Source organism: Monodelphis domestica, chromosome 1 (assembly GCF_027887165.1).
Source record: "Monodelphis domestica isolate mMonDom1 chromosome 1, mMonDom1.pri, whole genome shotgun sequence".
In the NCBI taxonomy this organism is placed as follows: Eukaryota; Metazoa; Chordata; class Mammalia; order Didelphimorphia; family Didelphidae; genus Monodelphis; species Monodelphis domestica.
Window position 1 is genome coordinate 60,294,782 of NC_077227.1, and position 15,660 is coordinate 60,310,441.

Sequence of the window (15,660 nt, forward strand, 5' to 3'; positions counted from 1 at the left end):
AAGCCAAGGAACATGTGGGCAGGAAGCATGAACTTGCTAATGGTTAAAACTGACTGTTTTATTTAGCAAAGGACATGTATTTATAGGAACAAAGAACCATTTTCTACCCATATGGCCATCCTTTGGTCCCTGAGATACTTGGGGGCATAGCTGGCACTGGAACTTTTGACAGCTGAGAATGATCTAAAGATAAATGGTGTGTGTGTGTGTGTGTGTGTGTGTGTAGATAATAGTTATAGCACCTACCTCCTAGGGTAGTTCTGAGGTGAAAATGAGATAATCTATGTAAAATGTTTTGTAAACTTTAAAGTGATCTATGAATGTTCATTAAAATATGACTTTTTATTAAATGCTTTTGAGAATAAAAAAGTACTTTCTGAGGTCTACCAGAGGCCATTTTCAATCACAGGGGTCTTGGAAGGGTTTGTGGAAGTAGCATTTAATCAACACTGAAAGGATGCGAAAGCACTTTGATTGGCAAAGAAGGAGAAAGGAAGGTATACTAGAATGAGGGAATGATGTACACAAAGCTCTTTTGAGAGCAGCACCATTGGACTGCATCATAGAATACAAGGAGAAAGTTTAGTATGAAACAAAGCCCAAAAGGAAGGCAGGCACCAAGGTGTAGAAGTCCTTGACCATCATGCGGAGGACAATGAACTTTAATCAGTAGGTAACAGGGAGCCACTGGTTGTTGAAGAGAGTAAAGATAAGACTAGACCTATGAGTAAGTACGATAGCATCCCCCATTTAGAACCTTAAAGGCTGGCCCTCGTTTAGCTCTCTCAATCAACAGATAAAAAACTGGGTATCGAAGAAGGGAAAATGACTTGCCTTAGGACACACAAGCTGTAAATAACAGATCTCACACCTAAACTCACATCCTCTGACTTCAGAACCATTCCTATTTCCCCCTGTACTGCATAGCTTCCTAGATTATTCTGGTAGCTATGTGATAGATGATTCATAAAGGAGAAAGAGTAGATGTGAGAAGACTTGTCAGGAGATTGTTGCTATGCTTCAGGTGGGAGATAATGAAAGCCAGTCATACCTGGGGGAATACAGGCAAGGGGATGAATTCAAGAGATACTGCTTATAGTGGAATCAACAGGCTTTGCTAATGAGATTCTAGAAATGGGGCAGGGGAACGATTCTTTCAAACCGTAAAGGGTAGCTATTATTATTATTATTTATGGAATTATTATTCATTTAGTCTCCTACATTCATAATCAGGAAAGGAAAAAGTGAAAAAAGAAGGGCTAGTATGTGCCAGGAACAATGCTGAGCACTTTCCAAATGCTATCTCATTTGATCTAGATGATCCCATGATGCGGTGGCATTATGATCCCCTTATAACAAATGAGGAAACTGAGAGGGAGAGAGTGATTTGTCCAGGAAAACACTGGTTTATAGAATCCTCATTGGAAACAGAGCCAACACCATTCTATTTTTCTCCTGGGAATTACTATTTGTGATACTTTGTTCACCTTCTTCCCAATGCTTGGTAGCATTGACTTTGTAACCATTCCCATCGTTATCACAAAAATGACCACTTCCAGGATCAATCAAATTCTTACATGGGATAGTTGCTTAAGATTATACGTTTAGAGGGGAAAAACCTAATCCAATCCCCTCATTTTACAGTTGGGTAAAATGAATTTCAGAAAGGTGATTTATTCGAGATTACACAGACAGGGGAATCAGGATTTGAATCCAGTTGCTTAAAAAAAACCTTTCCTTCCATCTTAGTATCAGTTCTAAAACAGAAGAGGGGCAAGTGCTAGGTATTTGAGTTTAAGTGACTTACTCAGGGTCACATAGCTAGGAAATATCTGAAACCAAATTTGAACTGGGGTCCTTTAGACTCCAGACCTGGTGCTCTATCCATTGTGCTACCTAGCTGCCTCCAAACCTGTTCTTTTGACCCCAAATCCTGCATTCTTTCCACTGTACCACACTGCCTCTGCTTAAGGGTGACGGAGAAAGCTACCTTCTCTCCTTGACCTCTCTCACTTTTCTTGCCTTGAATTCTCTTTGGGGACAGTCTTTCCTTCCTTTGCTGGACAAAGAGGAACATCCAAACCCCTCTAAGGAGGGGAACTCAGTGATTTAAATTCACTGAGATGGACCTGCAATAATATAGATGTGACATTCTTCCCAACAGGGCAGATGATAACCCATCCATAATTGCTTGCCCTGTGTTGGTTTTGACTCAGTTCTCCCATTGACCTAATAGAGCAGGGCTCTATCCAACAGGCTAGAAATCTTCTTTTTTGACTTTTTGATATTGTAAGGATACCCAGGGAGCACCAGGGCTATTTATCTATCCTTCCTCCTTGCCATATGACTTGCCTATATTTCTTCCTGATCATACTTTTTTTTAATACTTTAATTAAAAAATACAGAATGCTTCATGAATTTGAGTGTTATCCTTGCACAGAGGCCATGCTAATTTTCTTTTTATTATTTCAATTTCAGTATATTTTCTGCTGAAGCAAGCACTGAGCTATACATTTTTCTGATGACATTCTCTATACTGTTTTTTCCAAGCAATTATTTATTGTTTGCTCATGCCCACCGTGTGTCTCTCCCTTTGAGTGATCATTCAATCCCTAAGTATGTTGTACCGAGCACTGTCCTAGGTACTAGGTATAAAAACATAAAACATAAAATAACCCATACTCATAGGAGCTTTCATTCTGTTGGGTAAGACAAATATATGTAGTACAAATATAAAGTGAGTAAATTCAAATATACACAAAATCATTAAATACAGAGTAGTTTGGAAGTGAGAACATCAACAATTTGGGGGATGCAGGAGAGGCTACATGCAGAAGATGGTCCTTGAGCTGTGTCTTAAAGAGAAGGACACTAGGAAGAGGAAATAAGGGGGAGGTACAGTCCAGATGGGGGGTTGGCCAAAAGGAAATTGAGTCAGGAGGAGGATCACATGTGAGAAACAGAGAGAGCCAATCTAGGTGGATTGCAGGGTGTGGGAGGAGGAGCAATATCCAATGAAACTAGAAAGATAGGTTGGGGCCAACTTATGGAGGTTCTTAAAAGTTAAACATAGGAATTTATGCATCATGTGCCAAAAGTCTTAATGTAAGTTTAATAGTTTAAAATTGCATGAAGGCTTATGGGACCCCATGTAGTTGATCCGAAAAACCCTAGTTGAAGCCCAGGAACCATTGGAGTTGACTGAGTAGAGGAATCACATGTTTAGATCTGTGCATGAGGAAAATTACTTTGGCAGCTGTGTGTAAGATGGACTAGAGTGTGGAGAGGGTTAGGACAGGGTGAACTATTAGGAGGCTGTTCAAATCATTTGGTCCAGAGGTTGATTAGGGTCTAAACCAAGGTAGTGTCTGTGAAAGAGGAGCAAAAGAATCCAATGCAAGATATGTTGTGAAGGTGGAAATGTGATGACTTGAAAACTAATTATATTTGTGGGGAGAGGGAAAATGAGGTATTTAGGATGATGGTGAGGGTACATCTCAGAAATTTGGAAGGGTGGTGGTACCTTGGACAGAAGCAAGGAAGTATGGAAGAGGTGAGGATCTGAATTCAATCTTAGATGTGTTGAACTCAAGATGTCTCCAGGGATGGTTTAATCAATACCTACAATAATGTACGGATGAACAACTTTGAAAGACTTAGGAAGTCTGATTAGAGTAATGATCAATGATGATTCCAGAGAACTAATGAAAACCTGCCATCTACCTCATAATAGAGAGGGGAAAAGTTCTTGAGAGTACAGAATAAGACATATATGTAACATATATGTATATGTTTTATATGCACATGGATTTATTTTTAAATATATGCATTATTCAATGAACAAACAGATAATAAATATTATAAACATAAAAAAGATGACTCTAGGACAGCCTATTTGAAATATGTAATAGGCAATTAATGATGGGCATCTGTCACTCCAAGGAAGATGCTGGGGCAGGATATTCAGAGCTTTGAATCATCCTCCTAGAGATGATTGTTAAACCCATGGCATTTGGGTGATGCTCAATTTTCTGACTGTAGCACTCTGATTCATGACTAGACAATATTACTGGAAAACAAATATTAATAAGCCTTTCCCAAGAATGAGGTTTTTTTGGTAGGGAGTGTGGTAGGAGAAAGACCAAGAGTACCTAGTCCCTGAAGGAGCAATGAGTGGGGCATGGATACCACAAAAGGGACAAAATACTGGAAGACTGGGGAGGTGGAAGACAAATTGTGAACTCTATTATTTTGTTGGAGGCCAGCCTGAGCCCTCCATTGCTTTAGAAAAGACTCCTTTTCTGTCTGTTTCTTGCCTCCTCACCCTGGCCATTGAGTTCCCAAGGGCAGAATTTGTGCCTTCTTTTGTCTTTCCAATAGTACCCTAGAACAGGATTAAACACATGATAGGTGTTTTAAAAAGTCTTACTGCTCCAAATACAAGAAAAGTCAAACTCTCCTTCAACAGATTTGCACAGGGTTTCCACTGGGGATAGGTTTGGTCCAGGAAGAAATATTAATAGCTGTAACTCACATTTGTATAGCATTTTTTGTTTTGGTCTGGTTCTGGGATTTCATTAGTAGGCAAAGAAAAGTCCCCCCATTAATGCAGATGACAAGTTTTAAAGAATTGACTGAAGTATGGAAAATTAAATTATTTGCACAGGGTCTCTCAACCAGTACATTTCAAAGGAAGGACTTGAACCCAAACCTTCCAGACTCTAAGGTCAACTTTCTATCCATGGCAGTCTTTCTGTGTTTGTCTTTTTCTCCATAATATACAAAATACACTGAAGTTGGGGTTAAGAAGACTAAGATTTCCAGCCTTACCCCAGATACTTACAGCTCTGACATTAGAAAAGTAAGAATCTCCCTGAGCCTCACTTTCCTTATTGGTACAATCAAACTCAATGGCCTTTAAGGCTCCTTGTAGCTTTAAATCTATGACCTTAAGAACTTTCCTGAAGTTATAATTCAATTAGGACAAAAACCCCTAAGTCTTCTGGCTTCCTACTCCAGGTACCCCACTAAAACATGATGGGGGGGGGGAGGAAGGTTAAAAACCCCTCCAGAGCTCATCCTGCCTCTCCCTAAGGCCATGGAAGGGATTGGCTGCTGGTTCCTGAGTCAGCCCATGGATGCTTTCTCCTCCATGAGGCAGGGTGTCTTGAAGTTCCCCAGTGTGAGTTCTGCATTCTGTCTCCTCAGCCAGACACTTCCAAGCTGATTAGTGAGAAGACCCCCAGGCCCATCCCAGCCTGCTGCTGACACCACCCCAGCTGAGAAGGGCAGCCAAGACCGCTGGCCGTGATGGGCTGGGAGAGGCCCCATTGAGACTGGCCTTTTCCCATTCCTCTACTCTACAAGGAGGTGAAGGTTCACTGCAGCCAGATCCATGTAGGGATTATTAAATAAAGAAGTATTTCCATCTGAGACATTGCCTTCAGGGGAGCTTTTCCCTTCACCTCTGACTCTGGCACAATGACAGTAATCGATACCTGCTCCAAGAGAAAACTGCTCTGTGGGAAAACAACCCAGGCCTTCCACAAAGATAACTCTTCTTTATTGGGGTGGGGGGGGGCAGGAGGCTGAAGGGTGGAGATATAATCTTCAAGGGAGGGAGAATAAGGAGAGAAAGGGACCTGGGAAAGAGCTTCAGGGGCCACCTATGGTAGGAAGAGGGGAGAAAGGATGGAGGATCCATTCACAAAGGGCAGAGGCCTATTTTTTTTTTCTTTTAGAACCCTCACCATAAGAATATCTAAACTCCTTGCTCTCCAGTGGTACATGGTCATTCCTCTGACTATGCCCTTATTATTAATTTATATTAACTTTTCTCCTTTAGAAATCCATGAACTTCAGTGAAGACGTACATGATCATGGACCTATTTGAATCTTAGCTCTGCCATTTTGTTAGATGTTTTCCTATGTGACTTTAGGCAAGCCACTTAATCTCTGTGGCCTTAATTTCCTCTTCTGCAAAACGATCAGCAGTTGGCTCTACCAGCTGTAGATTTAAGACCCATTTGTATCATCATCTAGTCTCATCATTCCTTCCTGTTCTCATCCATCATCCCTGCTCTTGGCCCCATTTCTCATTCTTCATCCCACTTTCCCCTCTAATCCAGACTCCCAATTCTTTGAAGAGAAAGCCTGGGGTTCAGGGTAAGAACCTGTACTCAAGCCAAGGCCTTCTGACTCCAAGGACTATATATATTCTTTTTACTGCCCCATACTGCTCAAGCTTTCCCAACTAGTTACTGGTAACTCAGGGACCAGAGCACAAGTCTCTTGGTTACCTACTCTGTGATGTTTTCCCTACCTCTGAATCACAGAATTTCAGAGATGGAACGGAGCTCTGGGACCATCTAGTCCCATGTTGGCTGCTCCCTTGCTTCTCTCCACATATGCCTAGGGACATTTCCCCATCATCTGCTCCTCTGTCCAGCAGCCCAATGGGAGTGCTTCCTCCCTCCCCTGTCTGGGGTAAGGTGGGGGGGCTCATATATGGCATGAGGGTTGCAGTTTGGGCACTTGGTCTCTAAAAGGTTTGCCTTCACTAATCTAGTCTAACCAGTACTCCAAAGGAATCACCCTTTTAATGGATCCCACACATGGTCATCCAAACCTTGCAAAAAGACCTGAAGTAAGTAGGAACCTATTATCTCCTAAAGAAGTCCAGGCTACTTTTGGACAACTCTAATCGTCAGAAAGTTTTCCTTCCTTTTTTTAATTATTTGAAATCTTTCCAGCTTTGTATGATCTACCAGAGCCCATCTTTTACTGGATTAGCTTTGGAGAATCCAGCATCACAGGCATACTTCAGAAGAGGCCATGAAAGCTAGTTGGCACAATGGATAGAATATTGGGCCTAAAATCAGGAGTTCAAATCCAGCTTCAGACACTTATTAGCTCCATGTCCTTAGGTAAATCACTTAATTTCTGTTGCCTCAGTTTACTTTGCTATAAAATATTAATAATAATAACTCCTATCTGTGTGACACTGGGTGAGTCACTTAACCCCTTGCCTATTCCTTACCACTTTTCTGCTTTGGAACCCATGCACAATATTGATTTTAAGATGTAAGGTAAGGATTAAAATTAAAAATAATAATAGCACTATCCCCTCAGGGTTGTTGTGAGGATCAAATGAGATATTTGTGAAGCATTTAGCATATAGTAGGAACTATATTATTCCTTTTCTCCATTGTGGGAATTCAGCTTTAGGAAAAGTTGCAAATCCACCTATGGATTTTTAAAATTATTTTCAGCCTTCATCTCATTCAAATGAGCTAGCATTTATATAATGTTTGAAGCCTTGCAAAATGAGTTACATTATGTCATTTGAGCCTTATAATAATCCTATGTGGTAGGCAATATAGTTATTATTGCTGTCTAATGGAGGTAGAAGAGAGCCAGCATGCTCACAGTGCTTAGTGTGAGTCCCAAAGCCAGGAAGATCTGGGACTAAGTCTCCCCTATAACTCATCCTTTCTGTGTGATGCTGGACAAATCACTTGAACCCTTTATATTTTAGAGCATTCTCTAAATGTTATATAGAAGGTGCTGACTTATATGGGTAGAAAGACCTCCCTAGCCTTGTAATTCCCTATATTCACAAGAAAACACATCCAGAAACTATATCTACAAATGGAGAAACCGAGTCTTATAGAGATTAAGCTGTTTCTTGGTTTCTGCATCTTTAGAGTTATGTAGGATTTAAATTAATATCTAATACTTCAAGTATTTTTTTATAAAGTTTATTATCTGACAAAATGAAACCATGTGACTAAGTTTTCTACCTGCTCAGAAATCCTGCTCCACCAAAGTCTTGACAGAAAGACAAGAGACAGAGAGATGGACCTCCACCCAATTTATATCCTGTCTACATCAGCATATAATGATAGGAAGTGAGTGGGGTTCTGGGAATCATAATTTTGCTGGGGATCATAGCTTTTAGGGTAACATTCTAATTACACAGTTATGATCTATGAGAGTTGGGATTTGAACCCAGGTCTTCCAGATTCCAAAGTCTAACACTCTAGGCCATTTCCTGTCATAGCATACCCCAGCTAGGCTATTTAAGCTTCATCTTTCCCTCTCCCACTCAAACCAAAGTGGACAATAGAATTATCTGCTAGGATGAATCCCCTATCTTTAAGGGTATCCTTTTTGGTGAAAGAGCTCAAAGAATCCTAGCTCAAGAGCTAGAAAAAGAACTCAGAAGCCTTCTAGTTCAGGGGTTCATAACCAGGGGACTGGGGACTTTAAAAAATATAATTTAATATGTATATGTATGAAAAATATATCATTACTACAATAATATAATTGTTTTCCTTGATAATTCTATGTAATTTACTTTGTGCTTTTAAAAACATGATGCTCAGAAGGAATCTATAGTATTCATTTGCAAGTCAAGACATCATCCCATAATATCATTGGTCCTCTTTGAAACAAAGGATGAATAATAATAAAGCTAGACATTACCAAAGGATTCTAGGACATAAAAAATGTTAAGACTCCTGGTCTAGTCCAACAAATTTATTTTATAGACAAGGGTCCAGAGACTCAGGGAAGTTAAATGATTTTGCTCAATGTGGTAAGCAGAGGTAGGACTTGAATGTAGGTCCTATAACTTCAAAATCATTGTACCACGTCACCTTTTTAAGTTAAATGACTTGTTCCAGGTTACCCAAGTAGTAAGAAGCAAAGCTGTGATTTGAACCCAGACTTTGTGGCTTCAAATCTAGGCCTCTTTCCATTATATGCCAGTGAAGGTGGCTTCACTACTGGAGTTTAATCAGTGCTGGTTAACTTGGAGGATCTGTCATCCCTCCCCGGCCCCTGATTTCTAGCAGTCTTAGAAAGAAAATGAAGATTTCCATTCACTTCCCTGTTTGCTATTATCACATGTTGGGCTAGCTGTGAGAGTTCTGGAGATGGATGGCAGTGAGGACAGAGATATTAGGATTTAATCAGATCAAGAGCTGAAGCCTTCATTCCCTATGCAAACGGTTTCTCTATTTGTATTCCCCAGGACTGGCTGCTAAATGTTTGTGAAGTACAACTTGTCCCAAACAGGCATATGTTTTGCTTTCCACAGCACAATCTTGAAATTCCCTGCAGACTCTCTGTCTGTGTTAGCGAAGTGACTCCTTCCAATTTCTGCTGAAAAAAAAAAAAACCTTGCAAACAAGGGGGAAAAAATCTTCATTCTGAATTTTAAAGTAGGAGCCAACCAGACACCTCTGATATAGATAGGGAGGAAATGAAGATGGGGGACGGTGCTGGTGGGGGGAAGACACAGGATGCCCCAGATCGTATAGAACGAAATAAAACATGAAATCTCTCTTTGGAGGTGTACTACTGTCAAGGGGATTCACAGAGAATAGGAATCTGTTTTAGACATGACGACATCTGCTTTTGTATGTTTCTAATGAAGATAAATTGTCGGGATGTTGATGACCGAAACACAAAATGCTAGCTGGATGGGTTAAGAGCCCGCATTTTCCTTGGTGGAGTTAAGGATGTAGAGTATGTGTGAAGGAACAATGGAAAATGGGAAACCCTTCTGTTGATAAAGGTCAAGGCAAGGGAGAAAAAGTTTGCTAGTTCATTGTTATTATTGTAGCACTTATTACGGAAGACTATCCTAACCCCTACTAACACTGGAGGTTGGGTCCCCAGAGGGCAGTTACTTTATGCTCTCAAGGTTCTAGAGTAAACACTGGATGACTAGAAGTGCCTTTCTAAGACTAGATCTCATGAGACCCCATGAGTGTTTCCCTCTATGATTAACAGTTGATAGGAATTAGCCAGACTTTAATTTTTTATTTTATTTTATTTAAAAAAAAAACCCTTATCTTCCATCTTGGAATAAACACTGTGTATTGGTTCCAGGGGAGAAGAGTGGTAAGGGCTAGGCAATGGGGGTCAAGTGACTTGCCCAGGGTCACACAGCTGGGAAGTGTCTGAGGTCAGATTTGAACCTAGGACCTCCCGTCTCTAGACCTGACTCTCAATCCACTGAGCTACCCAGCTGCTCCCTAATTAGCTTTTAGAAAGAGGCATTTTATTAACAGTTGGCATAATACATCTCCCTAAAAGTCTGTGGCCCCTTTTTCCCAAAGTGCATACAGGGAAAAGTGGGCTCATATTTTAGAGATCACATGGGATGAAAAAATAACCCAAAGCTTTTGGTTGCTAGAAGTCCTTTTTCACCTCTTTATGGAGTACTTATGATATCCCCATAGGAAGGGTATAGCTTTCTTATTGGCTCCCAGAGAGTTATGAAACTGTTATTCAGTAGGTGCTCCTTTGTTTAAAAGTGTCAGAGAGAAAATAGAAACTCTCTTCCTGCCCCTACCCTCTTTTTTCCCAATGACTCCCTCTTAAGAGCTTTGCTGGAATTGCTCTCTCTCTTTTAAGCATGCAAGACACTTTAATTCTGTTGGAAATTCCTTGATTATTGTTAAGGGTAAAATTAGGGTTGTTGACTGAATATATTATTTTAGTGGTTGCCAGGGATTTAAATTCAATCCCAATAAAATACTCAAGTCAGTTTGGGATTTTTATGGTGATTTAATTACAATAGTAGGAAGAAATTCAGAAGAAGAGAGAGAGGAAAGGGTTTAAGATTTCTCCAGCTTAGCCTAAGCCAAGGGAAGTTCAGAGACCTCAGCCACAAGGCCTCCTCAGAAGATTAAATCTAGCTCAGTTTCCAGCCATGAGGTCTCCTCTGAGATGAGGGTCTTCCTCAGAGGATAGTGCTTTAGGAGGTCAAGGAAAGGAGGAATCAACCTAACCACTCATTCAGGTCACTCAGGGAAGATGCCTCACCTAACCACGCTGCAAAGCTTCTCCCAGTAACCTCGCCACCAAGCCACAAATGCCAAGCCAGTGCCAGGAGCTCCCACCCTCCCCAAGTGGCGAGAGCCCAATGTTGCTTAGTGAACTCAATGTCTCCAAGAGCGAGAGAGGAAGTGATGCAAATTATATAGGCAATTCTTCACATCACTTCCTGTGTCTCACATGTACCAATGGTAGCTTAAGCTTGGCTTAGGACAGCCCAGGGGGTCTGCCAGTTGTTTCTGACTTGTCACTTGCTAGCACGAGTTGGTCATAGGACATCCTCCTCACAGTTAATCCTTAAGTAGGGGTGTATACATTCCTGGTTGCTAGAATTCTAAAGACTAAGCAGGGTGGAGTCAATCTAAAATTCACAGTATGATAGGGCATACACTGGTTTAATGTTTTTGATTGATTGATTCAAGGAAGATATCTAGTTTTTGTTCACATACTTTATATCTCTTTATTCAATAGATGTATTCTTACCTAATAAAAGTATCAGGATTTACCATTTTATTAGTTATTTCAGTAGTAGTGGAATGACTGATCAATTGATTCAGCGTACACCCTTGCTTGACACTATGATTGTGAAAAATGTGATACAGTAGCAAGAGAGCTGAATTTGGAGCATGAAGACCTGCATTCAAATCCTCAGACATGACCTTGAATAATTTTTTTGTCTTTTTTTTAGCTATAAATCCATGAGTTCGGACTAAATGACTTCTAGGGTCCCTTACATTTCTCCATCTCTGAGTCTATGATTCACCTCACAGGGCTGCTTTGGGGAAAGGCGTTTATAGACTTTAAAAAATTATATAAATGCAAGTTTTGAATTATTATGATTAATAGCAATTCTAAATTGAGGTGGATCATAGAGAGAGTGTGAGGGGATCATGAACTCCATTTAGCCTCAGTTCTATAGCTTTCACTAGGGTTTGAGGAAGAGGTTTTCAAGATTCAGTGGCTTCTAACTGGATCATCCTAGATTTAAGACTAGAAAGGATTGACTATGAACATGATTTAGTCCAGTCCCTTCATTTTACTTATGAGAGAGTGGAAACCCTTAGAGGTAGGATGAGTCATCTAAGTTTACATAAATTAAGTGTTAGAGTTAGGATTTGAAGGCATTTTCTCACTCCAATTCTAGCACTCTTTTTTTTCTGTATCAGTACCTCTAAGATAAAACAGGAAATCTTTGACCTGGAATTTAAAGCCATAAACATGTTGAATCCAACCTGTCTTATTTCCTATTAACTCCCCAAATACAACCTTTGTTGTTGTTGTTTTTTCACTTATGTCTGATTCTTCATGACCCTATTTGGGGTTTTCTTGTCAAAGATACTGGAGTGGTTTGCCATTGCCTTCTCTAGCTCATAGCACAGATGAGGAAAGTGAGGCAAATAGGGTTAAATGACTTGTCCAGGGTCATCTGGCTAATAAGTGTATGAGGCCAGATTTGAACTCAGGAAGATGAGTCTTCTGGACTCCAGTCCAGGTGCTCTATTTCCTTTGTCACCTAGGTTCCCCTAACATCCTCTCCATCGCAGTCCAAGTGGTCTAGTGGTCATTATCACTCTATAATACTTCATTTCCCATCTCCATGCTTTAGCTTTTTACCTCTTCCTATAATATTCTTATCTTCCTTCAAAGTACAGGTCAGGTAGCATCTCCTAGAGAATCCTGTCTTCAGTCTCTGGCAGTGTCTTCCCATCTCTACCTCCCTTAATGCTTTTTCGTAAAATGACTGTCTTTGAATTTGCTTTCTTAAATATCTATTCCATTCCAATGTAGAATGAAAGCTCCTGGAGGGCAGGGACTATTTCCTTTTCTCCCTTGTATTTCCATCACTGAGTCTGTAAGTGTTTGAGGCTTCTTGGAATAAATTGCACTTAATTAAAAGTTCAGTTCTTGCTGAGGGTTGGCTATTAGGATATTCCTCTGCTTATTGTTGCTTCTCTGCATCTGAGCACTGGAACGGGAAGATCATTAGCCTGCAAAGGTGAACCAGTCCTAGTTAGTCCCTGCCGTCAAGATATTTATTGTTCAACAGTAGAGAGAGAACATGCACTCAAATAACCATGATGCATTATTCATATTCATTCTTTTTTAGAGAGTAGAACAAATTAGTCCATGGAATCCAGTGGAAAAAGACTTTTTTTGACAGCATACATGGGGAGCAGGGAAGACTTCATGGAGGAGGTGTGTTTTCAAAGCTGGACAAAATTTGAACAGGCTGTGATTATGGCATAGGAGATGTTGGCATCCCTAGCAAATGGAATGACTTACGGTGTGGAGTCCTGGAAAGACCTGCTTTTGGAGCAGTGATTATTCCATTTTGTCTGGAAAATTGAAAACATAGAATAGTGTGAGATCAGTCTTCCCCATTAACCTCAGTCTTGTTAGGAGTAAAACCGAAATAAGGTATTTGGGCACCCGAGGCAAGGTTTGAAAATTGGGTCCTGGCAATTGGACACTGTCTACTGCTTACTGGTTGCTGTTCCTACAGAGTCTTGAGCCTTTACCATAATATATGTGCCTTGATGATGCAAAATAAATATGTGTGTGGGAGGGACATAGAGAATCGAATTTTCTGCTTTAAAAACAACTGTTCTTATCTATGAGAAGTCATTCAAATTTCTATCCTTATAGTCCACATTTAATTAGCATCCAGGTGACTGCTTACATGACCTACTCTGGATCTCAGCTCTGGTTGGGCAGCTATTAAAATTAGAGTTAGAAGTAGGGTGGAGGGATTGAGGCTTTGTTCCCAGGGCAACATCATAGGGGCAGACGGAGTACATTTCTTCCTTTCTTCTATCCAAGATTCAGGGTCCTGGGTAAAGTCACTGAGGCTTCTTTACTTCAATCTGAGCTAGTGTCCAAACAGCCCTTCTGCTAGGGTACCTCTTTGCCAAGGCTTTCCTCTCTCTCTCTCTCTCTCTCTCTCTCTCTCTCTCTCTCTCTCTCTCTCTCTCTCTCTCTCTCTCTCTCTCTCTCTCTATTCTTGCTCCAACTGTCCCTTACATCATCTGTGCCATAAGGGAGAAAGCTAGCATCTCTTTGGGACAGATTACTCCCTATACTTTCAATTGAAGCAGACCTTCTGTGCCCTCTGTCATGCCACAGAATATTAAAAACCTGCTCTACCTCTTTTATAAGGGATGCCCTCCATCAGAGGCATGTGGGCATCTGCCGTACAAGGTGGAATTCCAAAGTCTTCTGGCACCACAGATGAGGGTCTCTTTAGTAGTAATATCCTGGGGTCTTTCTTCCAAAAAACAACAGAACTTCTGTTTCAATAACAACCCTAATAGCTAATATTTATATGGACAGAAATAAAAAACATATATATTTATATAAATCAGATATATAGATTATTTAGATATATGTTTATGAAGTGCTTTTCAAAAATTACCATATTTTGTCCTCATAAAAACCCTGGGAGGTGGGTGCCATTAGTATCTATATTTTATCGATGATGAAAATGAGACAGACATATGTTAAATAATTTGCTTCAGGGTCACAAAGATAGTAAATGTCTTGTGGTGGTGGTGGTGGGGAATTGAACTCAGGTCTTCCAGGCTCTAGGTCCAGTGCTCTATTTGCTATATCATCTAGCTATTCCAAAATGTGATGCCTGCCCCCAAATCTCCAATATAACCGAACTTGTCTCACGCACAAGAATTAGCAATTAGGGTTCTGAATGAAATACTCATGGGTCGGGGGTAGAGGATCTAAACCTTGATTGACTCCACCTTAGCCTTTTCTCTTCACTTGTTGGAGGGATGGAGTATGGAGCACCACCAAACTCCTCCCAATGCCTTTCTTTATAGGAAGCAGTAGGTACACTTACTCCATTCTATATGTTCAGCTCTCCTTGGTCTTAAAAAGATGCCCCCGCACTAGATTCCTCCTGGAATCCCCCTTCTTTTCTCCTTCCTTTTGCATGTTGTCTCCTACCTTACCTCCCCCTTCCCCATTAGATTTTAAGCTTTTTTGAGGGCAGTGATTATCTTTTCTAAAAATCATAGCTTTAGTGTTTAGAACAGCATCTAGCACATAATAGGTACTTAAAATGTTTATTAGAGTTATTGGATTGAATCAGAAGGGAATATAGAAATTAGACCTGAAAAAGACCTTAGAGAGGATCAAATTCTTCCTTCTCATTTTTCAAATAAAGAAATGGAGCCCTAGTTATATCCAAGGTCACATAGGGAGTAAATGGTAATGAACTTTCACGTACTTATACTCTTCTAAAAGTTGTGCTTTTCTAGACTTTGCTAAAGATTGAAAACTATATTTTATAGGCTGAGTGTACTCTATGCTCAAGAAGTGTGCAGTTGTAAACAATAATTTTTTTTTTTCTAGGCAAGCAACATTCATAGGATTTAGCAAATGTTATGGATGGAAAGGGAGAGGGGACACTTAAAGGGGACTTAGCCTGGATAGGCAGGTAGGTGGGGCAGTGGATAGAATGTTGTTGGACTTGGAATCAGGAAGACTCATCTTCATGAGTTCAAATCTAGCCTCTGACCTTCCTAACTGTGTAACCCTGGACAAGTCATTTAACCTTGTTTGTCTCAGTTCCTCCTAGGTAAAATGGATTAGAGAAGGAAATCGCAACCACTCCAGTATCTTTGATAAGAAAATCCTAAAAGGGGTGAGGAAGAATTGGGCAACACAACAGCCTGGATGGCTAGAAGAATTGTTGAAGAACATCATTTCCTTAAAAGCTTAAAATTGCATGTCTGGAGCCTGTAATTGTCATCTCCTCTAAGAACCATTGGTTTGCAACCAATGGCTTTTTATTCC

The 15,660-nt window shown here is 40.3% G+C and overlaps 1 non-coding gene across 1 annotated transcript; it reads right to left on the bottom strand.

The window, feature by feature from the left end:
- Nucleotides 1-2,395: 2,395 nt before the first annotated feature.
- LOC130456614 (U6 spliceosomal RNA) lies at nucleotides 2,396-2,498 on the bottom strand. The gene has a single exon (XR_008915684.1). It is a non-coding gene; the product is annotated as a U6 spliceosomal RNA (small nuclear RNA).
- Nucleotides 2,499-15,660: the final 13,162 nt, after the last annotated feature.